A 17,460-nucleotide genomic window follows, 5' to 3' on the forward strand; every position below is an offset into this window, starting at 1 on the left:
AATTAACCTTCATCTTTTTAAAACAATAACAAAAAGAAAATATGTTTGCTTTTTTCATATCTATTGGAATTTAAAAGAGGAAAAAAAAGTGAAAAAGCCAACGGCACGCAGTGTTCCTAAGTGGTCTCCCTCCCAAGTACTGACTGCGCTCGACGCTTCTTAACTTCGGTGATCGGACGAGAACCGGTGCTTTCAGCGTGATATGGCCGTTGCCGAGAGTGCTAGATAATAATTCGAATTTAAATTAAGTGAGACAAATTAACCATCATCTTTTTAAAACAATAACAAAAAGAAAATATGTTTGCTTTTTTCATATCTATTGGAATTTAAAAGAGGAAAAAAAAGTGAAAAAGCCAACGGCACGCAGTGTTCCTAAGTGGTCTCCCTCCCAAGTACTGACTGCGCTCGACGCTTCTTAACTTCGGTGATCGGACGAGAACCGGTGTTTTCAGCGTGATATGGCCGTTGCCGAGAGTGCTAGATAATAATTCGAATTTAAATTAAGTGAGACAAATTAACCATCATCTTTTTAAAACAATAACAAAAAGAAAATATGTTTGCTTTTTTCATATCTATTGGAATTTAAAAGAGGAAAAAAAAGTGAAAAAGCCAACGGCACGCAGTGTTCCTAAGTGGTCTCCCTCCCAAGCACTGACTGCGCTCGACGCTGCTTAACTTCGGTGATCGGACGAGAACCGGTGTTTTCAGCGTGATATGGCCGTTGCCGAGAGTGCTAGATAATAATTCGAATTTAAATTAAGTGAGACAAATTAACCTTCATCTTTTTAAAACAATAACAAAAAGAAAATATGTTGGCTTTTTTCATATCCATTGGAATTTAAAAGAGGAATAAAAAGTGAAAAAGCCAACGGCACGCAGTGTTCCTAAGTGGTCTCCCTCCTAAGTACTGACTGCGCTCGACGCTGCTTAACTTCGGTGATCCGACGAGAACCGGTGTTTTCAGCGTGATATGGCCGTTGCCGAGAGTGCTAGATAATAATTCGAATTTAAATTAAGTGAGACAAATTGACCTTCATCTTTTTAATACAATAACAAAAAGAAAATATGTTTGCTTTTTTCATATCTATAGGAATTTAAAAGAGGAAAAAAATAGTGAAAAAGCCAACGGCACGCAGTGTTCCTAAGTGGTCTCCCTCCCAAGTACTGACTGCGCTCGACGCTGCTTAACTTCGGTGATCGGACGAGAACCGGTGTTTTCAGCGTGATATGGCCGTTGCCGAGAGTGCTAGATAATAATTCGAATTTAAATTAAGTGAGACAAATTAACCATCATCTTTTTAAAACAATAACAAAAAGAAAATATGTTTGCTTTTTTCATATCTATTGGAATTTAAAAGAGGAAAAAAAAGTGAAAAAGCCAACGGCACGCAGTGTTCCTAAGTGGTCTCCCTCCCAAGCACTGACTGCGCTCGACGCTGCTTAACTTCGGTGATCGGACGAGAACCGGTGTTTTCAGCGTGATATGGCCGTTGCCGCGAGTGCTATTTAATAATTCGAATTTAAATTAAGTGAGACAAATTAACCTTCATCTTTTTAAAACAATAACAAAAAGAAAATATGTTGGCTTTTTTCATATCTATTGGAATTTAAAAGAGGAATAAAAAGTGAAAAAGCCAACGGCACGCAGTGTTCCTAAGTGGTCTCCCTCCCATGTACTGACTGCGCTCGACGCTGCTTAACTTCGGTGATCCGACGAGAACCGGTGTTTTCAGCGTGATATGGCCGTTGCCGAGAGTGCTAGATAATAATTCGAATTTAAATTAAGTGAGACAAATTGACCTTCATCTTTTTAATACAATAACAAAAAGATAATATGTTTGCTTTTTTCATATCTATTGGAATTTAAAAGAGGAAAGAAAAGTGAAAAAGCCAACGGCACGCAGTGTTCCTAAGTGGTCTCCCTCCCAAGTACTGACTGCGCTCGACGCTTCTTAACTTCGGTGATCGGACGAGAACCGGTGCTTTCAGCGTGATATGGCCGTTGCCGAGAGTGCTAGATAATAATTCGAATTTAAATTAAGTGAGACAAATTAACCATCATCTTTTTAAAACAATAACAAAAAGAAAATATGTTTGCTTTTTTCATATCTATTGGAATTTAAAAGAGGAAAAAAAAGTGAAAAAGCCAACGGCACGCAGTGTTCCTAAGTGGTCTCCCTCCCAAGTACTGACTGCGCTCGACGCTTCTTAACTTCGGTGATCGGACGAGAACCGGTGTTTTCAGCGTGATATGGCCGTTGCCGAGAGTGCTAGATAATAATTCGAATTTAAATTAAGTGAGACAAATTAACCATCATCTTTTTAAAACAATAACAAAAAGAAAATATGTTTGCTTTTTTCATATCTATTGGAATTTAAAAGAGGAAAAAAAGTGAAAAAGCCAACGGCACGCAGTGTTCCTAAGTGGTCTCCCTCCCAAGTACTGACTGCGCTCGACGCTGCTTAACTTCGGTGATCGGACGAGAACCGGTGTTTTCAGCGTGATATGGCCGTTGCCGCGAGTGCTAGATAATAATTCGAATTTAAATTAAGTGAGACAAATTAACCTTCATCTTTTTAAAACAATAACAAAAAGAAAATATGTTGGCTTTTTTCATATCTATTGGAATTTAAAAGAGGAAAAAAAAGTGAAAAAGCCAACGGCACGCAGTGTTCCTAAGTGGTCTCCCTCCCAAGTACTGACTGCGCTCGACGCTGCTTAACTTCGGTGATCGGACGAGAACCGGTGTTTTCAGCGTGATATGGCCGTTGCCGAGAGTGCTAGATAATAATTCGAATTTAAATTAAGTGAGACAAATTGACCTTCATCTTTTTAAAGCAATAACAAAAAGAAAATATGTTTGCTTTTTTCATATCTATAGGAATTTAAAAGAGGAAAAAAAAGTGAAAAAGCCAACGGCACGCAGTGTTCCTAAGTGGTCTCCCTCCCAAGTACTGACTGCGCTCGACGCTGCTTAACTTCGGTGATCGGACGAGAACCGGTGTTTTCAGCGTGATATGGCCGTTGCCGAGAGTGCTATTTAATAATTCGAATTTAAATTAAGTGAGACAAATTAACCTTCATCTTTTTAAAACAATAACAAAAAGAAAATATGTTGGCTTTTTTCATATCTATTGGAATTTAAAAGAGGAATAAAAAGTGAAAAAGCCAACGGCACGCAGTGTTCCTAAGTGGTCTCCCTCCCAAGTACTGACTGCGCTCGACGCTGCTTAACTTCGGTGATCCGACGAGAACCGGTGTTTTCAGCGTGATATGGCCGTTGCCGAGAGCGCTAGATAATAATTCGAATTTAAATTAAGTGAGACAAATTGACCTTCATCTTTTTAATACAATAACAAAAAGAAAATATGTTTGCTTTTTTCATATCTATAGGAATTTAAAAGAGGAAAAAAATAGTGAAAAAGCCAACGGCACGCAGTGTTCCTAAGTGGTCTCCCTCCCAAGTACTGACTGCGCTCGACGCTGCTTAACTTCGGTGATCGGACGAGAACCGGTGTTTTCAGCGTGATATGGCCGTTGCCGAGAGTGCTAGATAATAATTCGAATTTAAATTAAGTGAGACAAATTAACCATCATCTTTTTAAAACAATAACAAAAAGAAAATATGTTTGCTTTTTTCATATCTATTGGAATTTAAAAGAGGAAAAAAAAGTGAAAAAGCCAACGGCACGCAGTGTTCCTAAGTGGCCTCCCTCCCAAGTACTGACTGCGCTCGACGCTTCTTAACTTCGGTGATCGGACGAGAACCGGTGTTTTCAGCGTGATATGGCCGTTGCCGAGAGTGCTAGATAATAATTCGAATTTAAATTAAGTGAGACAAATTAACCATCATCTTTTTAAAACAATAACAAAAAGAAAATATGTTTGCTTTTTTCATATCTATTGGAATTTAAAAGAGGAAAAAAAAGTGAAAAAGCCAACGGCACGCAGTGTTCCTAAGTGGTCTCCCTCCCAAGTACTGACTGCGCTCGACGCTTCTTAACTTCGGTGATCGGACGAGAACCGGTGTTTTCAGCGTGATATGGCCGTTGCCGAGAGTGCTAGATAATAATTCGAATTTAAATTAAGTGAGACAAATTAACCATCATCTTTTTAAAACAATAACAAAAAGAAAATATGTTTGCTTTTTTCATATCTATTGGAATTTAAAAGAGGAAAAAAAAGTGAAAAAGCCAACGGCACGCAGTGTTCCTAAGTGGTCTCCCTCCCAAGTACTGACTGCGCTCGACGCTGCTTAACTTCGGTGATCGGACGAGAACCGGTGTTTTCAGCGTGATATGGCCGTTGCCGCGAGTGCTAGATAATAATTCGCATTTAAATTAAGTGAGACAAATTAACCTTCATCTTTTTAAAACAATAACAAAAAGAAAATATGTTGGCTTTTTTCATATCTATTGGAATTTAAAAGAGGAAAAAAAAGTGAAAAAGCCAACGGCACGCAGTGTTCCTAAGTGGTCTCCCTCCCAAGTACTGACTGCGCTCGACGCTGCTTAACTTCGGTGATCCGACGAGAACCGGTGTTTTCAGCGTGATATGGCCGTTGCTGAGAGTGCTAGATAATAATTCGAATTTAAATTAAGTGAGACAAATTAACCTTCATCTTTTTAAAACAATAACAAAAAGAAAATATGTTGGCTTTTTTCATATCTATAGGAATTTAAAAGAGGAAAAAAAAGTGAAAAAGCCAACTGCACGCAGTGTTCCTAAGTGGTCTCCCTCCCAAGTACTGACTGCGCTCGACGCTGCTTAACTTCGGTGATCGGACGAGAACCGGTGTTTTCAGCGTGATATGGCCGTTGCCGCGAGTGCTATTTAATAATTCGAATTTAAATTAAGTGAGACAAATTAACCTTCATCTTTTTAAAACAATAACAAAAAGAAAATATGTTGGCTTTTTTCATATCTATTGGAATTTAAAAGAGGAATAAAAAGTGAAAAAGCCAACGGCACGCAGTGTTCCTAAGTGGTCTCCCTCCCAAGTACTGACTGCGCTCGACGCTGCTTAACTTCGGTGACCGGACGAGAACCGGTGTTTTCAGCGTGATATTGCCGTTGCCGAGAGTGCTAGATAATAATTCGAATTTAAATTAAGTGAGACAAATTAACCATCATCTTTTTAAAACAATAACAAAAAGAAAATATGTTTGCTTTTTTCATATCTATTGGAATTTAAAAGAGGAAAAAATAGTGAAAAAGCCAACGGCACGCAGTGTTCCTAAGTGGTCTCCCTCCCAAGTACTGACTGCGCTCGACGCTTCTTAACTTCGGTGATCGGACGAGAACCGGTGCTTTCAGCGTGATATGGCCGTTGTCGAGAGTGCTAGATAATAATTCGAATTTAAATTAAGTGAGACAAATTAACCATCATCTTTTTAAAACAATAACAAAAAGAAAATATGTTTGCTTTTTTCATATCTATTGGAATTTAAAAGAGGAAAAAAAAGTGAAAAAGCCAACGGCACGCAGTGTTCCTAAGTGGTCTCCCTCCCAAGTACTGACTGCGCTCGACGCTTCTTAACTTCGGTGATCGGACGAGAACCGGTGTTTTCAGCGTGATATGGCCGTTGCCGAGAGTGCTAGATAATAATTCGAATTTAAATTAAGTGAGACAAATTAACCATCATCTTTTTAAAACAATAACAAAAAGAAAATATGTTTGCTTTTTTCATATCTATTGGAATTTAAAAGAGGAAAAAAAAGTGAAAAAGCCAACGGCACGCAGTGTTCCTAAGTGGTCTCCCTCCCAAGTACTGACTGCGCTCGACGCTGCTTAACTTCGGGGATCGGACGAGAACCGGTGTTTTCAGCGTGATATGGCCGTTGCCGCGAGTGCTAGATAATAATTCGAATTTAAATTAAGTGAGACAAATTAACCTTCATCTTTTTAAAACAATAACAAAAAGAAAATATGTTGGCTTTTTTCATATCTATTGGAATTTAAAAGAGGAAAAAAAAGTGAAAAAGCCAACGGCACGCAGTGTTCCTAAGTGGTCTCCCTCCCAAGTACTGACTGCGCTCGACGCTGCTTAACTTCGGTGATCGGACGAGAACCGGTGTTTTCAGCGTGATATGGCCGTTGCCGAGAGTGCTAGATAATAATTCGAATTTAAATTAAGTGAGACAAATTGACCTTCATCTTTTTAAAACAATAACAAAAAGAAAATATGTTTGCTTTTTTCATATCTATAGGAATTTAAAAGAGGAAAAAAAAGTGAAAAAGCCAACGGCACGCAGTGTTCCTAAGTGGTCTCCCTCCCAAGTACTGACTGCGCTCGACGCTGCTTAACTTCGGTGATCGGACGAGAACCGGTGTTTTCAGCGTGATATGGCCGTTGCCGAGAGTGCTATTTAATAATTCGAATTTAAATTAAGTGAGACAAATTAACCTTCATCTTTTTAAAACAATAACAAAAAGAAAATATGTTGGCTTTTTTCATATCTATTGGAATTTAAAAGAGGAATAAAAAGTGAAAAAGCCAACGGCACGCAGTGTTCCTAAGTGGTCTCCCTCCCAAGTACTGACTGCGCTCGACGCTGCTTAACTTCGGTGATCCGAAGAGAACCGGTGTTTTCAGCGTGATATGGCCGTTGCCGAGAGTGCTAGATAATAATTCGAATTTAAATTAAGTGAGACAAATTGACCTTCATCTTTTTAATACAATAACAAAAAGAAAATATGTTTGCTTTTTTCATATCTATAGGAATTTAAAAGAGGAAAAAAATAGTGAAAAAGCCAACGGCACGCAGTGTTCCTAAGTGGTCTCGCTCCCAAGTACTGACTGCGCTCGACGCTGCTTAACTTCGGTGATCGGACGAGAACCGGTGTTTTCAGCGTGATATGGCCGTTGCCGAGAGTGCTAGATAATAATTCGAATTTAAATTAAGTGAGACAAATTAACCATCATCTTTTTAAAACAATAACAAAAAGAAAATATGTTTGCTTTTTTCATATCTATTGGAATTTAAAAGAGGAAAAAAAAGTGAAAAAGCCAACGGCACGCAGTGTTCCTAAGTGGTCTCCCTCCCAAGTACTGACTGCGCTCGACCCTTCTTAACTTCGGTGATCGGACGAGAACCGGTGTTTTCAGCGTGATATTGCCGTTGCCGAGAGTGCTAGATAATAATTCGAATTTAAATTAAGTGAGACAAATTAACCATCATCTTTTTAAAACAATAACAAAAAGAAAATATGTTTGCTTTTTTCATATCTATTGGAATTTAAAAGAGGAAAAAAAAGTGAAAAAGCCAACGGCACGCAGTGTTCCTAAGTGGTCTCCCTCCCAAGTACTGACTGCGCTCGACGCTTCTTAACTTCGGTGATCGGACGAGAACCGGTGTTTTCAGCGTGATATGGCCGTTGCCGAGAGTGCTAGATAATAATTCGAATTTAAATTAAGTGAGACAAATTAACCATCATCTTTTTAAAACAATAACAAAAAGAAAATATGTTTGCTTTTTTCATATCTATTGGAATTTAAAAGAGGAAAAAAAAGTGAAAAAGCCAACGGCACGCAGTGTTCCTAAGTGGTCTCCCTCCCAAGTACTGACTGCGCTCGACGCTTCTTAACTTCGGTGATCGGACGAGAACCGGTGTTTTCAGCGTGATATGGCCGTTGCCGAGAGTGCTAGATAATAATTCGAATTTAAATTAAGTGAGACAAATTAACCATCATCTTTTTAAAACAATAACAAAAAGAAAATATGTTTGCTTTTTTCATATCTATTGGAATTTAAAAGAGGAAAAAAAAGTGAAAAAGCCAACGGCACGCAGTGTTCCTAAGTGGTCTCCCTCCCAAGTACTGACTGCGCTCGACGCTGCTTAACTTCGGTGATCGGATGAGAACCGGTGTTTTCAGCGTGATATGGCCGTTGCCGCGAGTGCTAGATAATAATTCGAATTTAAATTAAGTGAGACAAATTAACCTTCATCTTTTTAAAACAATAACAAAAAGAAAATATGTTGGCTTTTTTCATATCTATTGGAATTTAAAAGAGGAAAAAAAAGTGAAAAAGCCAACGGCACGCAGTGTTCCTAAGTGGTCTCCCTCCCAAGTACTGACTGCGCTCGACGCTGCTTAACTTCGGTGATCCGACGAGAACCGGTGTTTTCAGCGTGATATGGCCGTTGCTGAGAGTGCTAGATAATAATTCGAATTTAAATTAAGTGAGACAAATTAACCTTCATCTTTTTAAAACAATAACAAAAAGAAAATATGTTGGCTTTTTTCATATCTATAGGATTTTAAAAGAGGAAAAAAAAGTGAAAAAGCCAACTGCACGCAGTGTTCCTAAGTGGTCTCCCTCCCAAGTACTGACTGCGCTCGACGCTTCTTAACTTCGGTGATCGGACGAGAACCGGTGTTTTCAGCGTGATATGGCCGTTGCCGAGAGTGCTAGATAATAATTCGAATTTAAATTAAGTGAGACAAATTAACCATCATCTTTTTAAAACAATAACAAAAAGAAAATATGTTTGCTTTTTTCATATCTATTGGAATTTAAAAGAGAAAAAAAGTGAAAAAGCCAACGGCACGCAGTGTTCCTAAGTGGTCTCCCTCCCAAGTACTGACTGCGCTCGACGCTTCTTAACTTCGGTGATCGGACGAGAACCGGTGTTTTCAGCGTGATATGGCCGTTGCCGAGAGTGCTAGATAATAATTCGAATTTAAATTAAGTGAGACAAATTAACCATCATCTTTTTAAAACAATAACAAAAAGAAAATATGTTTGCTTTTTTCATATCTATTGGAATTTAAAAGAGGAAAAAAAAGTGAAAAAGCCAACGGCACGCAGTGTTCCTAAGTGGTCTCCCTCCCAAGTACTGACTGCGCTCGACGCTGCTTAACTTCGGTGATCGGACGAGAACCGGTGTTTTCAGCGTGATATGGCCGTTGCCGCGAGTGCTAGATAATAATTCGAATTTAAATTAAGTGAGACAAATTAACCTTCATCTTTTTAAAACAATAACAAAAAGAAAATATGTTGGTTTTTTTCATATCTATTGGAATTTAAAAGAGGAAAAAAAAGTGAAAAAGCCAACGGCACGCAGTGTTCCTAAGTGGTCTCCCTCCCAAGTACTGACTGCGCTCGACGCTGCTTAACTTCGGTGATCCGACGAGAACCGGTGTTTTCAGCGTGATATGGCCGTTGCTGAGAGTGCTAGATAATAATTCGAATTTAAATTAAGTGAGACAAATTAACCTTCATCTTTTTAAAACAATAACAAAAAGAAAATATGTTGGCTTTTTTCATATCTATTGGAATTTAAAAGAGGAAAAAAAAGTGAAAAAGCCAACGGCACGCAGTGTTCCTAAGTGTTCTCCCTCCCAAGTACTGACTGCGCTCGACGCTGCTTAACTTCGGTGATCCGACGAGAACCGGTTTTTTCAGCGTGATATGGCCGTTGCCGAGAGTGCTAGATAATAATTCGAATTTAAATTAAGTGAGACAAATTGACCATCTTTTTAATACAATAACAAAAAGAAAATATGTTTGCTTTTTTCATATCTATAGGAATTTAAAAGAGGAAAAAAATAGTGAAAAAGCCAACGGCACACAGTGTTCCTAAGTGGTCTCCCTCCCAAGTACTGACTGCGCTCGACGCTGCTTAACTTCGGTGCTCGGACGGAACCGGTGTTTTCAGCGTGGTATGGCCGTTGCCGAGAGTGCTATTTAATAATTCGAATTTAAATGAAGTGAGACAAATTAACCTTCATCTTTTTAAAACAATAGCAAAAAGAAAATATGTTGGCTTTTTTCATATCTATTGGAATTTAAAAGAGGAAAAAAAAGTGAAAAAGCCAACGGCACGCAGTGTTCCTAAGTGGTCTCCCTCCCAAGTACTGACTGCGCTCGACGCTGCTTAACTTCGGTGATCCGACGAGAACCGGTGTTTTCAGCGTGATATGGCCGTTGCCGAGAGTGCTAGATAATAATTCGAATTTAAATTAAGTGAGACAAATTAACCATCATCTTTTTAAAACAATAACAAAAAGAAAATATGTTTGCTTTTTTCATATCTATTGGAATTTAAAAGAGAAAAAAAGTGAAAAAGCCAACGGCACGCAGTGTTCCTAAGTGGTCTCCCTCCCAAGTACTGACTGCGCTCGACGCTTCTTAACTTCGGTGATCGGACGAGAACTGGTGTTTTCAGCGTGATATGGCCGTTGCCGAGAGTGCTAGATAATAATTCGAATTTAAATTAAGTGAGACAAATTAACCATCATCTTTTTAAAACAATAACAAAAAGAAAATATGTTTGCTTTTTTCATATCTATTGGAATTTAAAAGAGGAAAAAAAAGTGAAAAAGCCAACGGCACGCAGTGTTCCTAAGTGGTCTCCCTCCCAAATACTGACTGCGCTCGACGCTGCTTAACTTCGGTGATCGGACGAGAACCGGTGTTTTCAGCGTGATATGGCCGTTGCCGCGAGTGCTAGATAATAATTCGAATTTAAATTAAGTGAGACAAATTAACCTTCATCTTTTTAAAACAATAACAAAAAGAAAATATGTTTGCTTTTTTCATATCTATTGGAATTTAAAAGAGAAAAAAAGTGAAAAAGCCAACGGCACGCAGTGTTCCTAAGTGGTCTCCCTCCCAAGTACTGACTGCGCTCGACGCTTCTTAACTTCGGTGATCGGACGAGAACCGGTGTTTTCAGCGTGATATGGCCGTTGCCGAGAGTGCTAGATAATAATTCGAATTTAAATTAAGTGAGACAAATTAACCATCATCTTTTTAAAACAATAACAAAAAGAAAATATGTTTGCTTTTTTCATATCTATTGGAATTTAAAAGAGGAAAAAAAAGTGAAAAAGCCAACGGCACGCAGTGTTCCTAAGTGGTCTCCCTCCCAAGTACTGACTGCGCTCGACGCTGCTTAACTTCGGTGATCGGACGAGAACCGGTGTTTTCAGCGTGATATGGCCGTTGCCGCGAGTGCTAGATAATAATTCGAATTTAAATTAAGTGAGACAAATTAACCTTCATCTTTTTAAAACAATAACAAAAAGAAAATATGTTGGCTTTTTTCATATCTATTGGAATTTAAAAGAGGAAAAAAAAGTGAAAAAGCCAACGGCACGCAGTGTTCCTAAGTGGTCTCCCTCCCAAGTACTGACTGCGCTCGACGCTGCTTAACTTCGGTGATCCGACGAGAACCGGTGTTTTCAGCGTGATATGGCCGTTGCTGAGAGTGCTAGATAATAATTCGAATTTAAATTAAGTGAGACAAATTAACCTTCATCTTTTTAAAACAATAACAAAAAGAAAATATGTTGGCTTTTTTCATATCTATTGGAATTTAAAAGAGGAAAAAAAGTGAAAAAGCCAACGGCACGCAGTGTTCCTAAGTGGTCTCCCTCCCAAGTACTGACTGCGCTCGACGCTGCTTAACTTCGGTGATCCGACGAGAACCGGTGTTTTCAGCGTGATATGGCCGTTGCCGAGAGTGCTAGATAATAATTCGAATTTAAATTAAGTGAGACAAATTGACCTTCATCTTTTTAAAACAATAACAAAAAGAAAATATGTTTGCTTTTTTCATATCTATAGGAATTTAAAAGAGGAAAAAAAAGTGAAAAAGCCAACTGCACGCAGTGTTCCTAAGTGGTCTCCCTCCCAAGTACTGACTGCGCTCGACGCTTCTTAACTTCGGTGATCGGACGAGAACCGGTGTTTTCAGCGTGATATGGCCGTTGCCGAGAGTGCTAGATAATAATTCGAATTTAAATTAAGTGAGACAAATTAACCATCATCTTTTTAAAACAATAACAAAAAGAAAATATGTTTGCTTTTTTCATATCTATTGGAATTTAAAAGAGAAAAAAAGTGAAAAAGCCAACGGCACGCAGTGTTCCTAAGAGGTCTCCCTTCCAAGTACTGACTGCGCTCGACGCTGCTTAACTTCGGTGATCCGACGAGAACCGGTGTTTTCAGCGTGATATGGCCGTTGCCGAGAGTGCTAGATAATAATTCGAATTTAAATTAAGTGAGACAAATTGACCTTCATCTTTTTAATACAATAACAAAAAGAAAATATGTTTGCTTTTTTCATATCTATAGGAATTTAAAAGAGGAAAAAAATAGTGAAAAAGCCAACGGCACACAGTGTTCCTAAGTGGTCTCCCTCCCAAGTACTGACTGCGCTCGACGCTGCTTAACTTCGGTGCTCGGACGGAACCGGTGTTTTCAGCGTGGTATGGCCGTTGCCGAGAGTGCTATTTAATAATTCGAATTTAAATGAAGTGAGACAAATTAACCTTCATCTTTTTAAAACAATAGCAAAAAGAAAATATGTTGGCTTTTTTCATATCTATTGGAATTTAAAAGAGGAAAAAAAAGTGAAAAAGCCAACGGCACGCAGTGTTCCTAAGTGGTCTCCCTCCCAAGTACTGACTGCGCTCGACGCTGCTTAACTTCGGTGATCCGACGAGAACCGGTGTTTTCAGCGTGATATGGCCGTTGCCGAGAGTGCTAGATAATAATTCGAATTTAAATTAAGTGAGACAAATTAACCATCATCTTTTTAAAACAATAACAAAAAGAAAATATGTTTGCTTTTTTCATATCTATTGGAATTTAAAAGAGAAAAAAAGTGAAAAAGCCAACGGCACGCAGTGTTCCTAAGTGGTCTCCCTCCCAAGTACTGACTGCGCTCGACGCTTCTTAACTTCGGTGATCGGACGAGAACCGGTGTTTTCAGCGTGATATGGCCGTTGCCGAGAGTGCTAGATAATAATTCGAATTTAAATTAAGTGAGACAAATTAACCATCATCTTTTTAAAACAATAACAAAAAGAAAATATGTTTGCTTTTTTCATATCTATTGGAATTTAAAAGAGGAAAAGAAAGTGAAAAAGCCAACGGCACGCAGTGTTCCTAAGTGGTCTCCCTCCCAAATACTGACTGCGCTCGACGCTGCTTAACTTCGGTGATCGGACGAGAACCGGTGTTTTCAGCGTGATATGGCCGTTGCCGCGAGTGCTAGATAATAATTCGAATTTAAATTAAGTGAGACAAATTAACCTTCATCTTTTTAAAACAATAACAAAAAGAAAATATGTTGGCTTTTTTCATATCTATTGGAATTTAAAAGAGGAAAAAAATGAAAAAGCCAACCGCACGCAGTGTTCCTAAGTGGTCTCCCTCCCAAGTACTGACTGCGCTCGACGCTGCTTAACTTCGGTGATCCGACGAGAACCGGTGTTTTCAGCGTGATATGGCCGTTGCTGAGAGTGCTAGATAATAATTCGAATTTAAATTAAGTGAGACAAATTAACCTTCATCTTTTTAAAACAATAACAAAAAGAAAATATGTTGGCTTTTTTCATATCTATTGGAATTTAAAAGAGGAAAAAAAAGTGAAAAAGCCAACGGCACGCAGTGTTCCTAAGTGGTCTCCCTCCCAAGTACTGACTGCGCTCGACGCTGCTTAACTTCGGTGATCCGACGAGAACCGGTGTTTTCAGCGTGATATGGCCGTTGCCGAGAGTGCTAGATAATAATTCGAATTTAAATTAAGTGAGACAAATTGACCTTCATCTTTTTAAAACAATAACAAAAAGAAAATATGTTTGCTTTTTTCATATCTATAGGAATTTAAAAGAGGAAAAAAAAGTGAAAAAGCCAACTGCACGCAGTGTTCCTAAGTGGTCTCCCTCCCAAGTACTGACTGCGCTCGACGCTTCTTAACTTCGGTGATCGGACGAGAACCGGTGTTTTCAGCGTGATATGGCCGTTGCCGAGAGTGCTAGATAATAATTCGAATTTAAATTAAGTGAGACAAATTAACCATCATCTTTTTAAAACAATAACAAAAAGAAAATATGTTTGCTTTTTTCATATCTATTGGAATTTAAAAGAGAAAAAAAGTGAAAAAGCCAACGGCACGCAGTGTTCCTAAGTGGTCTCCCTTCCAAGTACTGACTGCGCTCGACGCTGCTTAACTTCGGTGATCCGACGAGAACCGGTGTTTTCAGCGTGATATGGCCGTTGCCGAGAGTGCTAGATAATAATTCGAATTTAAATTAAGTGAGACAAATTGACCTTCATCTTTTTAATACAATAACAAAAAGAAAATATGTTTGCTTTTTTCATATCTATAGGAATTTAAAAGAGGAAAAAAATAGTGAAAAAGCCAACGGCACACAGTGTTCCTAAGTGGTCTCCCTCCCAAGTACTGACTGCGCTCGACGCTGCTTAACTTCGGTGCTCGGACGGAACCGGTGTTTTCAGCGTGGTATGGCCGTTGCCGAGAGTGCTATTTAATAATTCGAATTTAAATGAAGTGAGACAAATTAACCTTCATCTTTTTAAAACAATAGCAAAAAGAAAATATGTTGGCTTTTTTTCATATCTATTGGAATTTAAAAGAGGAAAAAACAGTGAAAAAGCCAACGGCACGCAGTGTTCCTAAGTGGTCTCCCTCCCAAGTACTGACTGCGCTCGACGCTGCTTAACTTCGGTGATCCGACGAGAACCGGTGTTTTCAGCGTGATATGGCCGTTGCCGAGAGTGCTAGATAATAATTCGAATTTAAATTAAGTGAGACAAATTAACCATCATCTTTTTAAAACAATAACAAAAAGAAAATATGTTTGCTTTTTTCATATCTATTGGAATTTAAAAGAGGAAAAAAAAGTGAAAAAGCCAACGGCACGCAGTGTTCCTAAGTGGTCTCCCTCCCAAGTACTGACTGCGCTCGACGCTTCTTAACTTCGGTGATCGGACGAGAACCGGTGTTTTCAGCGTGATATGGCCGTTGCCGAGAGTGCTAGATAATAATTCGAATTTAAATTAAGTGAGACAAATTAACCATCATCTTTTTAAAACAATAACAAAAAGAAAATATGTTTGCTTTTTTCATATCTATTGGAATTTAAAAGAGGAAAAAAAAGTGAAAAAGCCAACGGCACGCAGTGTTCCTAAGTGGTCTCCCTCCCAAGTACTGACTGCGCTCGACGCTGCTTAACTTCGGTGATCCGACGAGAACCGGTGTTTTCAACGTGATATGGCCGTTGCCGAGAGTGCTAGATAATAATTCGAATTTAAATTAAGTGAGACAAATTAACCATCATCTTTTTAAAACAATAACAAAAAGAAAATATGTTTGCTTTTTTCATATTTATTGGAATTTAAAAGAGGAAAAAAAAGTGAAAAAGCCAACGGCACGCAGTGTTCCTAAGTGGTCTCCCTCCCAAGTACTGACTGCGCTCGACGCTTCTTAACTTCGGTGATCGGACGAGAACCGGTGTTTTCAGCGTGATATGGCCGTTGCCGAGAGTGCTAGATAATAATTCGAATTTAAATTAAGTGAGACAAATTAACCATCATCTTTTTAAAACAATAACAAAAAGAAAATATGTTTGCTTTTTTCATATCTATTGGAATTTAAAAGAGAAAAAAAGTGAAAAAGCCAACGGCACGCAGTGTTCCTAAGTGGTCTCCCTTCCAAGTACTGACTGCGCTCGACGCTGCTTAACTTCGGTGATCCGACGAGAACCGGTGTTTTCAGCGTGATATGGCCGTTGCCGAGAGTGCTAGATAATAATTCGAATTTAAATTAAGTGAGACAAATTGACCTTCATCTTTTTAAAACAATAACAAAAAGAAAATATGTTTGCTTTTTTCATATCTATAGGAATTTAAAAGAGGAAAAAAAAGTGAAAAAGCCAACGGCACGCAGTGTTCCTAAGTGGTCTCCCTCCCAAGTACTGACTGCGCTCGACGCTGCTTAACTTCGGTGATCGGACGAGAACCGGTGTTTTCAGCGTGATATGGCCGTTGCCGAGAGTGCTATTTAATAATTCGAATTTAAATTAAGTGAGACAAATTAACCTTCATCTTTTTAAAACAATAACAAAAAGAAAATATGTTGGCTTTTTTCATATCTATTGGAATTTAAAAGAGGAATAAAAAGTGAAAAAGCCAACGGCACGCAGTGTTCCTAAGTGGTCTCCCTCCCAAGTACTGACTGCGCTCGACGCTGCTTAACTTCGGTGATCCGAAGAGAACCGGTGTTTTCAGCGTGATATGGCCGTTGCCGAGAGTGCTAGATAATAATTCGAATTTAAATTAAGTGAGACAAATTGACCTTCATCTTTTTAATACAATAACAAAAAGAAAATATGTTTGCTTTTTTCATATCTATAGGAATTTAAAAGAGGAAAAAAATAGTGAAAAAGCCAACGGCACGCAGTGTTCCTAAGTGGTCTCCCTCCCAAGTACTGACTGCGCTCGACGCTGCTTAACTTCGGTGATCCGACGAGAACCGGTGTTTTCAGCGTGATATGGCCGTTGCCGAGAGTGCTAGATAATAATTCGAATTTAAATTAAGTGAGACAAATTAACCATCATCTTTTTAAAACAATAACAAAAAGAAAATATGTTTGCTTTTTTCATATCTATTGGAATTTAAAAGAGGAAAAAAAAGTGAAAAAGCCAACGGCACGCAGTGTTCCTAAGTGGTCTCCCTCCCAAGTACTGACTGCGCTCGACGCTTCTTAACTTCGGTGATCGGACGAGAACCGGTGTTTTCAGCGTGATATGGCCGTTGCCGAGAGTGCTAGATAATAATTCGAATTTAAATTAAGTGAGACAAATTAACCATCATCTTTTTAAAACAATAACAAAAAGAAAATATGTTTGCTTTTTTCATATCTATTGGAATTTAAAAGAGGAAAAAAAAGTGAAAAAGCCAACGGCACGCAGTGTTCCTAAGTGGTCTCCCTCCCAAGTACTGACTGCGCTCGACGCTGCTTAACTTCGGTGATCCGACGAGAACCGGTGTTTTCAACGTGATATGGCCGTTGCCGAGAGTGCTAGATAATAATTCGAATTTAAATTAAGTGAGACAAATTAACCATCATCTTTTTAAAACAATAACAAAAAGAAAATATGTTTGCTTTTTTCATATTTATTGGAATTTAAAAGAGGAAAAAAAAGTGAAAAAGCCAACGGCACGCAGTGTTCCTAAGTGGTCTCCCTCCCAAGTACTGACTGCGCTCGACGCTTCTTAACTTCGGTGATCGGACGAGAACCGGTGTTTTCAGCGTGATATGGCCGTTGCCGAGAGTGCTAGATAATAATTCGAATTTAAATTAAGTGAGACAAATTAACCATCATCTTTTTAAAACAATAACAAAAAGAAAATATGTTTGCTTTTTTCATATCTATTGGAATTTAAAAGAGAAAAAAAGTGAAAAAGCCAACGGCACGCAGTGTTCCTAAGTGGTCTCCCTTCCAAGTACTGACTGCGCTCGACGCTGCTTAACTTCGGTGATCCGACGAGAACCGGTGTTTTCAGCGTGATATGGCCGTTGCCGAGAGTGCTAGATAATAATTCGAATTTAAATTAAGTGAGACAAATTGACCTTCATCTTTTTAAAACAATAACAAAAAGAAAATATGTTTGCTTTTTTCATATCTATAGGAAT

The 17,460-nt window shown here is 38.6% G+C and overlaps 48 non-coding genes and 20 pseudogenes across 48 annotated transcripts; all 68 read right to left on the reverse strand.

Annotated features, from left to right (window-relative positions):
* Positions 1-95: 95 nt before the first annotated feature.
* Positions 96-214, reverse strand: LOC149660209 (5S ribosomal RNA; annotated as a pseudogene).
* Positions 215-351: 137 nt separating this feature from the next.
* On the reverse strand, positions 352-470 carry LOC149660210 (5S ribosomal RNA). Its single transcript, XR_016369815.1, has one exon. It is a non-coding gene; the product is annotated as a 5S ribosomal RNA (ribosomal RNA).
* A 137-nt stretch (positions 471-607) lies between these two features.
* LOC149660211 (5S ribosomal RNA) lies at positions 608-726 on the reverse strand. The gene has a single exon (XR_016369703.1). It is a non-coding gene; the product is annotated as a 5S ribosomal RNA (ribosomal RNA).
* A 137-nt stretch (positions 727-863) lies between these two features.
* LOC149660212 (5S ribosomal RNA) lies at positions 864-982 on the reverse strand. Its single transcript, XR_016369671.1, has one exon. It is a non-coding gene; the product is annotated as a 5S ribosomal RNA (ribosomal RNA).
* Positions 983-1,120: 138 nt separating this feature from the next.
* On the reverse strand, positions 1,121-1,239 carry LOC149660213 (5S ribosomal RNA). Its single transcript, XR_016369394.1, has one exon. It is a non-coding gene; the product is annotated as a 5S ribosomal RNA (ribosomal RNA).
* Positions 1,240-1,376: 137 nt separating this feature from the next.
* LOC149660214 (5S ribosomal RNA) lies at positions 1,377-1,495 on the reverse strand. Its single transcript, XR_016369704.1, has one exon. It is a non-coding gene; the product is annotated as a 5S ribosomal RNA (ribosomal RNA).
* A 137-nt stretch (positions 1,496-1,632) lies between these two features.
* On the reverse strand, positions 1,633-1,751 carry LOC149660215 (5S ribosomal RNA; annotated as a pseudogene).
* A 137-nt stretch (positions 1,752-1,888) lies between these two features.
* On the reverse strand, positions 1,889-2,007 carry LOC149660216 (5S ribosomal RNA; annotated as a pseudogene).
* A 137-nt stretch (positions 2,008-2,144) lies between these two features.
* Positions 2,145-2,263, reverse strand: LOC149660217 (5S ribosomal RNA). The gene has a single exon (XR_016369131.1). It is a non-coding gene; the product is annotated as a 5S ribosomal RNA (ribosomal RNA).
* A 136-nt stretch (positions 2,264-2,399) lies between these two features.
* Positions 2,400-2,518, reverse strand: LOC149660218 (5S ribosomal RNA). Its single transcript, XR_016369395.1, has one exon. It is a non-coding gene; the product is annotated as a 5S ribosomal RNA (ribosomal RNA).
* A 137-nt stretch (positions 2,519-2,655) lies between these two features.
* LOC149660219 (5S ribosomal RNA) lies at positions 2,656-2,774 on the reverse strand. The gene has a single exon (XR_016369396.1). It is a non-coding gene; the product is annotated as a 5S ribosomal RNA (ribosomal RNA).
* A 137-nt stretch (positions 2,775-2,911) lies between these two features.
* On the reverse strand, positions 2,912-3,030 carry LOC149660220 (5S ribosomal RNA). The gene has a single exon (XR_016369397.1). It is a non-coding gene; the product is annotated as a 5S ribosomal RNA (ribosomal RNA).
* Positions 3,031-3,167: 137 nt separating this feature from the next.
* LOC149660221 (5S ribosomal RNA) lies at positions 3,168-3,286 on the reverse strand. Its single transcript, XR_016369612.1, has one exon. It is a non-coding gene; the product is annotated as a 5S ribosomal RNA (ribosomal RNA).
* Positions 3,287-3,424: 138 nt separating this feature from the next.
* Positions 3,425-3,543, reverse strand: LOC149660222 (5S ribosomal RNA). The gene has a single exon (XR_016369399.1). It is a non-coding gene; the product is annotated as a 5S ribosomal RNA (ribosomal RNA).
* A 137-nt stretch (positions 3,544-3,680) lies between these two features.
* Positions 3,681-3,799, reverse strand: LOC149660223 (5S ribosomal RNA; annotated as a pseudogene).
* Positions 3,800-3,936: 137 nt separating this feature from the next.
* Positions 3,937-4,055, reverse strand: LOC149660224 (5S ribosomal RNA). Its single transcript, XR_016369132.1, has one exon. It is a non-coding gene; the product is annotated as a 5S ribosomal RNA (ribosomal RNA).
* Positions 4,056-4,192: 137 nt separating this feature from the next.
* Positions 4,193-4,311, reverse strand: LOC149660225 (5S ribosomal RNA). The gene has a single exon (XR_016369401.1). It is a non-coding gene; the product is annotated as a 5S ribosomal RNA (ribosomal RNA).
* Positions 4,312-4,448: 137 nt separating this feature from the next.
* LOC149660226 (5S ribosomal RNA) lies at positions 4,449-4,567 on the reverse strand (annotated as a pseudogene).
* A 137-nt stretch (positions 4,568-4,704) lies between these two features.
* LOC149660227 (5S ribosomal RNA) lies at positions 4,705-4,823 on the reverse strand (annotated as a pseudogene).
* A 137-nt stretch (positions 4,824-4,960) lies between these two features.
* Positions 4,961-5,079, reverse strand: LOC149660228 (5S ribosomal RNA). The gene has a single exon (XR_016369219.1). It is a non-coding gene; the product is annotated as a 5S ribosomal RNA (ribosomal RNA).
* Positions 5,080-5,216: 137 nt separating this feature from the next.
* Positions 5,217-5,335, reverse strand: LOC149660229 (5S ribosomal RNA). The gene has a single exon (XR_016369724.1). It is a non-coding gene; the product is annotated as a 5S ribosomal RNA (ribosomal RNA).
* Positions 5,336-5,472: 137 nt separating this feature from the next.
* On the reverse strand, positions 5,473-5,591 carry LOC149660230 (5S ribosomal RNA). Its single transcript, XR_016369133.1, has one exon. It is a non-coding gene; the product is annotated as a 5S ribosomal RNA (ribosomal RNA).
* A 137-nt stretch (positions 5,592-5,728) lies between these two features.
* LOC149660231 (5S ribosomal RNA) lies at positions 5,729-5,847 on the reverse strand. Its single transcript, XR_016369753.1, has one exon. It is a non-coding gene; the product is annotated as a 5S ribosomal RNA (ribosomal RNA).
* A 137-nt stretch (positions 5,848-5,984) lies between these two features.
* On the reverse strand, positions 5,985-6,103 carry LOC149660232 (5S ribosomal RNA). Its single transcript, XR_016369402.1, has one exon. It is a non-coding gene; the product is annotated as a 5S ribosomal RNA (ribosomal RNA).
* Positions 6,104-6,240: 137 nt separating this feature from the next.
* On the reverse strand, positions 6,241-6,359 carry LOC149660233 (5S ribosomal RNA). The gene has a single exon (XR_016369404.1). It is a non-coding gene; the product is annotated as a 5S ribosomal RNA (ribosomal RNA).
* Positions 6,360-6,496: 137 nt separating this feature from the next.
* LOC149660234 (5S ribosomal RNA) lies at positions 6,497-6,615 on the reverse strand. The gene has a single exon (XR_016369750.1). It is a non-coding gene; the product is annotated as a 5S ribosomal RNA (ribosomal RNA).
* Positions 6,616-6,753: 138 nt separating this feature from the next.
* Positions 6,754-6,872, reverse strand: LOC149660235 (5S ribosomal RNA; annotated as a pseudogene).
* A 137-nt stretch (positions 6,873-7,009) lies between these two features.
* LOC149660236 (5S ribosomal RNA) lies at positions 7,010-7,128 on the reverse strand (annotated as a pseudogene).
* A 137-nt stretch (positions 7,129-7,265) lies between these two features.
* On the reverse strand, positions 7,266-7,384 carry LOC149660237 (5S ribosomal RNA). Its single transcript, XR_016369134.1, has one exon. It is a non-coding gene; the product is annotated as a 5S ribosomal RNA (ribosomal RNA).
* Positions 7,385-7,521: 137 nt separating this feature from the next.
* On the reverse strand, positions 7,522-7,640 carry LOC149660238 (5S ribosomal RNA). Its single transcript, XR_016369135.1, has one exon. It is a non-coding gene; the product is annotated as a 5S ribosomal RNA (ribosomal RNA).
* Positions 7,641-7,777: 137 nt separating this feature from the next.
* On the reverse strand, positions 7,778-7,896 carry LOC149660239 (5S ribosomal RNA). Its single transcript, XR_016369191.1, has one exon. It is a non-coding gene; the product is annotated as a 5S ribosomal RNA (ribosomal RNA).
* Positions 7,897-8,033: 137 nt separating this feature from the next.
* LOC149660240 (5S ribosomal RNA) lies at positions 8,034-8,152 on the reverse strand (annotated as a pseudogene).
* Positions 8,153-8,289: 137 nt separating this feature from the next.
* LOC149660241 (5S ribosomal RNA) lies at positions 8,290-8,408 on the reverse strand (annotated as a pseudogene).
* Positions 8,409-8,543: 135 nt separating this feature from the next.
* On the reverse strand, positions 8,544-8,662 carry LOC149660242 (5S ribosomal RNA). Its single transcript, XR_016369137.1, has one exon. It is a non-coding gene; the product is annotated as a 5S ribosomal RNA (ribosomal RNA).
* Positions 8,663-8,799: 137 nt separating this feature from the next.
* On the reverse strand, positions 8,800-8,918 carry LOC149660243 (5S ribosomal RNA). Its single transcript, XR_016369405.1, has one exon. It is a non-coding gene; the product is annotated as a 5S ribosomal RNA (ribosomal RNA).
* Positions 8,919-9,055: 137 nt separating this feature from the next.
* LOC149660244 (5S ribosomal RNA) lies at positions 9,056-9,174 on the reverse strand (annotated as a pseudogene).
* Positions 9,175-9,311: 137 nt separating this feature from the next.
* On the reverse strand, positions 9,312-9,430 carry LOC149660245 (5S ribosomal RNA; annotated as a pseudogene).
* Positions 9,431-9,565: 135 nt separating this feature from the next.
* On the reverse strand, positions 9,566-9,683 carry LOC149660246 (5S ribosomal RNA; annotated as a pseudogene).
* Positions 9,684-9,820: 137 nt separating this feature from the next.
* On the reverse strand, positions 9,821-9,939 carry LOC149660247 (5S ribosomal RNA). The gene has a single exon (XR_016369613.1). It is a non-coding gene; the product is annotated as a 5S ribosomal RNA (ribosomal RNA).
* Positions 9,940-10,074: 135 nt separating this feature from the next.
* LOC149660248 (5S ribosomal RNA) lies at positions 10,075-10,193 on the reverse strand (annotated as a pseudogene).
* Positions 10,194-10,330: 137 nt separating this feature from the next.
* On the reverse strand, positions 10,331-10,449 carry LOC149660249 (5S ribosomal RNA). The gene has a single exon (XR_016369548.1). It is a non-coding gene; the product is annotated as a 5S ribosomal RNA (ribosomal RNA).
* Positions 10,450-10,584: 135 nt separating this feature from the next.
* LOC149660250 (5S ribosomal RNA) lies at positions 10,585-10,703 on the reverse strand. Its single transcript, XR_016369138.1, has one exon. It is a non-coding gene; the product is annotated as a 5S ribosomal RNA (ribosomal RNA).
* A 137-nt stretch (positions 10,704-10,840) lies between these two features.
* LOC149660251 (5S ribosomal RNA) lies at positions 10,841-10,959 on the reverse strand. The gene has a single exon (XR_016369407.1). It is a non-coding gene; the product is annotated as a 5S ribosomal RNA (ribosomal RNA).
* Positions 10,960-11,096: 137 nt separating this feature from the next.
* LOC149660252 (5S ribosomal RNA) lies at positions 11,097-11,215 on the reverse strand (annotated as a pseudogene).
* Positions 11,216-11,351: 136 nt separating this feature from the next.
* Positions 11,352-11,470, reverse strand: LOC149660253 (5S ribosomal RNA). The gene has a single exon (XR_016369614.1). It is a non-coding gene; the product is annotated as a 5S ribosomal RNA (ribosomal RNA).
* A 137-nt stretch (positions 11,471-11,607) lies between these two features.
* LOC149660254 (5S ribosomal RNA) lies at positions 11,608-11,726 on the reverse strand (annotated as a pseudogene).
* Positions 11,727-11,861: 135 nt separating this feature from the next.
* On the reverse strand, positions 11,862-11,980 carry LOC149660255 (5S ribosomal RNA). The gene has a single exon (XR_016369663.1). It is a non-coding gene; the product is annotated as a 5S ribosomal RNA (ribosomal RNA).
* A 138-nt stretch (positions 11,981-12,118) lies between these two features.
* Positions 12,119-12,236, reverse strand: LOC149660256 (5S ribosomal RNA; annotated as a pseudogene).
* A 137-nt stretch (positions 12,237-12,373) lies between these two features.
* On the reverse strand, positions 12,374-12,492 carry LOC149660257 (5S ribosomal RNA). Its single transcript, XR_016369615.1, has one exon. It is a non-coding gene; the product is annotated as a 5S ribosomal RNA (ribosomal RNA).
* A 135-nt stretch (positions 12,493-12,627) lies between these two features.
* Positions 12,628-12,746, reverse strand: LOC149660258 (5S ribosomal RNA). The gene has a single exon (XR_016369139.1). It is a non-coding gene; the product is annotated as a 5S ribosomal RNA (ribosomal RNA).
* A 137-nt stretch (positions 12,747-12,883) lies between these two features.
* On the reverse strand, positions 12,884-13,002 carry LOC149660259 (5S ribosomal RNA). The gene has a single exon (XR_016369549.1). It is a non-coding gene; the product is annotated as a 5S ribosomal RNA (ribosomal RNA).
* A 135-nt stretch (positions 13,003-13,137) lies between these two features.
* LOC149660260 (5S ribosomal RNA) lies at positions 13,138-13,256 on the reverse strand (annotated as a pseudogene).
* Positions 13,257-13,393: 137 nt separating this feature from the next.
* On the reverse strand, positions 13,394-13,512 carry LOC149660261 (5S ribosomal RNA). Its single transcript, XR_016369616.1, has one exon. It is a non-coding gene; the product is annotated as a 5S ribosomal RNA (ribosomal RNA).
* A 137-nt stretch (positions 13,513-13,649) lies between these two features.
* Positions 13,650-13,768, reverse strand: LOC149660262 (5S ribosomal RNA; annotated as a pseudogene).
* Positions 13,769-13,903: 135 nt separating this feature from the next.
* LOC149660263 (5S ribosomal RNA) lies at positions 13,904-14,022 on the reverse strand. The gene has a single exon (XR_016369645.1). It is a non-coding gene; the product is annotated as a 5S ribosomal RNA (ribosomal RNA).
* Positions 14,023-14,160: 138 nt separating this feature from the next.
* LOC149660264 (5S ribosomal RNA) lies at positions 14,161-14,278 on the reverse strand (annotated as a pseudogene).
* Positions 14,279-14,416: 138 nt separating this feature from the next.
* LOC149660265 (5S ribosomal RNA) lies at positions 14,417-14,535 on the reverse strand. The gene has a single exon (XR_016369617.1). It is a non-coding gene; the product is annotated as a 5S ribosomal RNA (ribosomal RNA).
* A 137-nt stretch (positions 14,536-14,672) lies between these two features.
* On the reverse strand, positions 14,673-14,791 carry LOC149660266 (5S ribosomal RNA). Its single transcript, XR_016369140.1, has one exon. It is a non-coding gene; the product is annotated as a 5S ribosomal RNA (ribosomal RNA).
* Positions 14,792-14,928: 137 nt separating this feature from the next.
* Positions 14,929-15,047, reverse strand: LOC149660267 (5S ribosomal RNA). Its single transcript, XR_016369757.1, has one exon. It is a non-coding gene; the product is annotated as a 5S ribosomal RNA (ribosomal RNA).
* Positions 15,048-15,184: 137 nt separating this feature from the next.
* Positions 15,185-15,303, reverse strand: LOC149660268 (5S ribosomal RNA). The gene has a single exon (XR_016369142.1). It is a non-coding gene; the product is annotated as a 5S ribosomal RNA (ribosomal RNA).
* A 135-nt stretch (positions 15,304-15,438) lies between these two features.
* Positions 15,439-15,557, reverse strand: LOC149660269 (5S ribosomal RNA). The gene has a single exon (XR_016369646.1). It is a non-coding gene; the product is annotated as a 5S ribosomal RNA (ribosomal RNA).
* Positions 15,558-15,694: 137 nt separating this feature from the next.
* Positions 15,695-15,813, reverse strand: LOC149660270 (5S ribosomal RNA). The gene has a single exon (XR_016369408.1). It is a non-coding gene; the product is annotated as a 5S ribosomal RNA (ribosomal RNA).
* Positions 15,814-15,950: 137 nt separating this feature from the next.
* Positions 15,951-16,069, reverse strand: LOC149660271 (5S ribosomal RNA). Its single transcript, XR_016369751.1, has one exon. It is a non-coding gene; the product is annotated as a 5S ribosomal RNA (ribosomal RNA).
* Positions 16,070-16,207: 138 nt separating this feature from the next.
* LOC149660272 (5S ribosomal RNA) lies at positions 16,208-16,326 on the reverse strand. Its single transcript, XR_016369618.1, has one exon. It is a non-coding gene; the product is annotated as a 5S ribosomal RNA (ribosomal RNA).
* Positions 16,327-16,463: 137 nt separating this feature from the next.
* LOC149660273 (5S ribosomal RNA) lies at positions 16,464-16,582 on the reverse strand. Its single transcript, XR_016369143.1, has one exon. It is a non-coding gene; the product is annotated as a 5S ribosomal RNA (ribosomal RNA).
* A 137-nt stretch (positions 16,583-16,719) lies between these two features.
* Positions 16,720-16,838, reverse strand: LOC149660274 (5S ribosomal RNA). Its single transcript, XR_016369758.1, has one exon. It is a non-coding gene; the product is annotated as a 5S ribosomal RNA (ribosomal RNA).
* Positions 16,839-16,975: 137 nt separating this feature from the next.
* LOC149660275 (5S ribosomal RNA) lies at positions 16,976-17,094 on the reverse strand. Its single transcript, XR_016369144.1, has one exon. It is a non-coding gene; the product is annotated as a 5S ribosomal RNA (ribosomal RNA).
* A 135-nt stretch (positions 17,095-17,229) lies between these two features.
* On the reverse strand, positions 17,230-17,348 carry LOC149660276 (5S ribosomal RNA). The gene has a single exon (XR_016369647.1). It is a non-coding gene; the product is annotated as a 5S ribosomal RNA (ribosomal RNA).
* Between the last annotated feature and the right edge of the window lie 112 nt (positions 17,349-17,460).

The sequence above is a fragment of the Phalangium opilio genome, unplaced genomic scaffold, assembly GCF_054372755.1.
Source record: "Phalangium opilio isolate 3A_F unplaced genomic scaffold, DU_Popi_V2 ptg000070l_1, whole genome shotgun sequence".
Lineage (NCBI taxonomy): Eukaryota > Metazoa > Arthropoda > Arachnida > Opiliones > Phalangiidae > Phalangium > Phalangium opilio.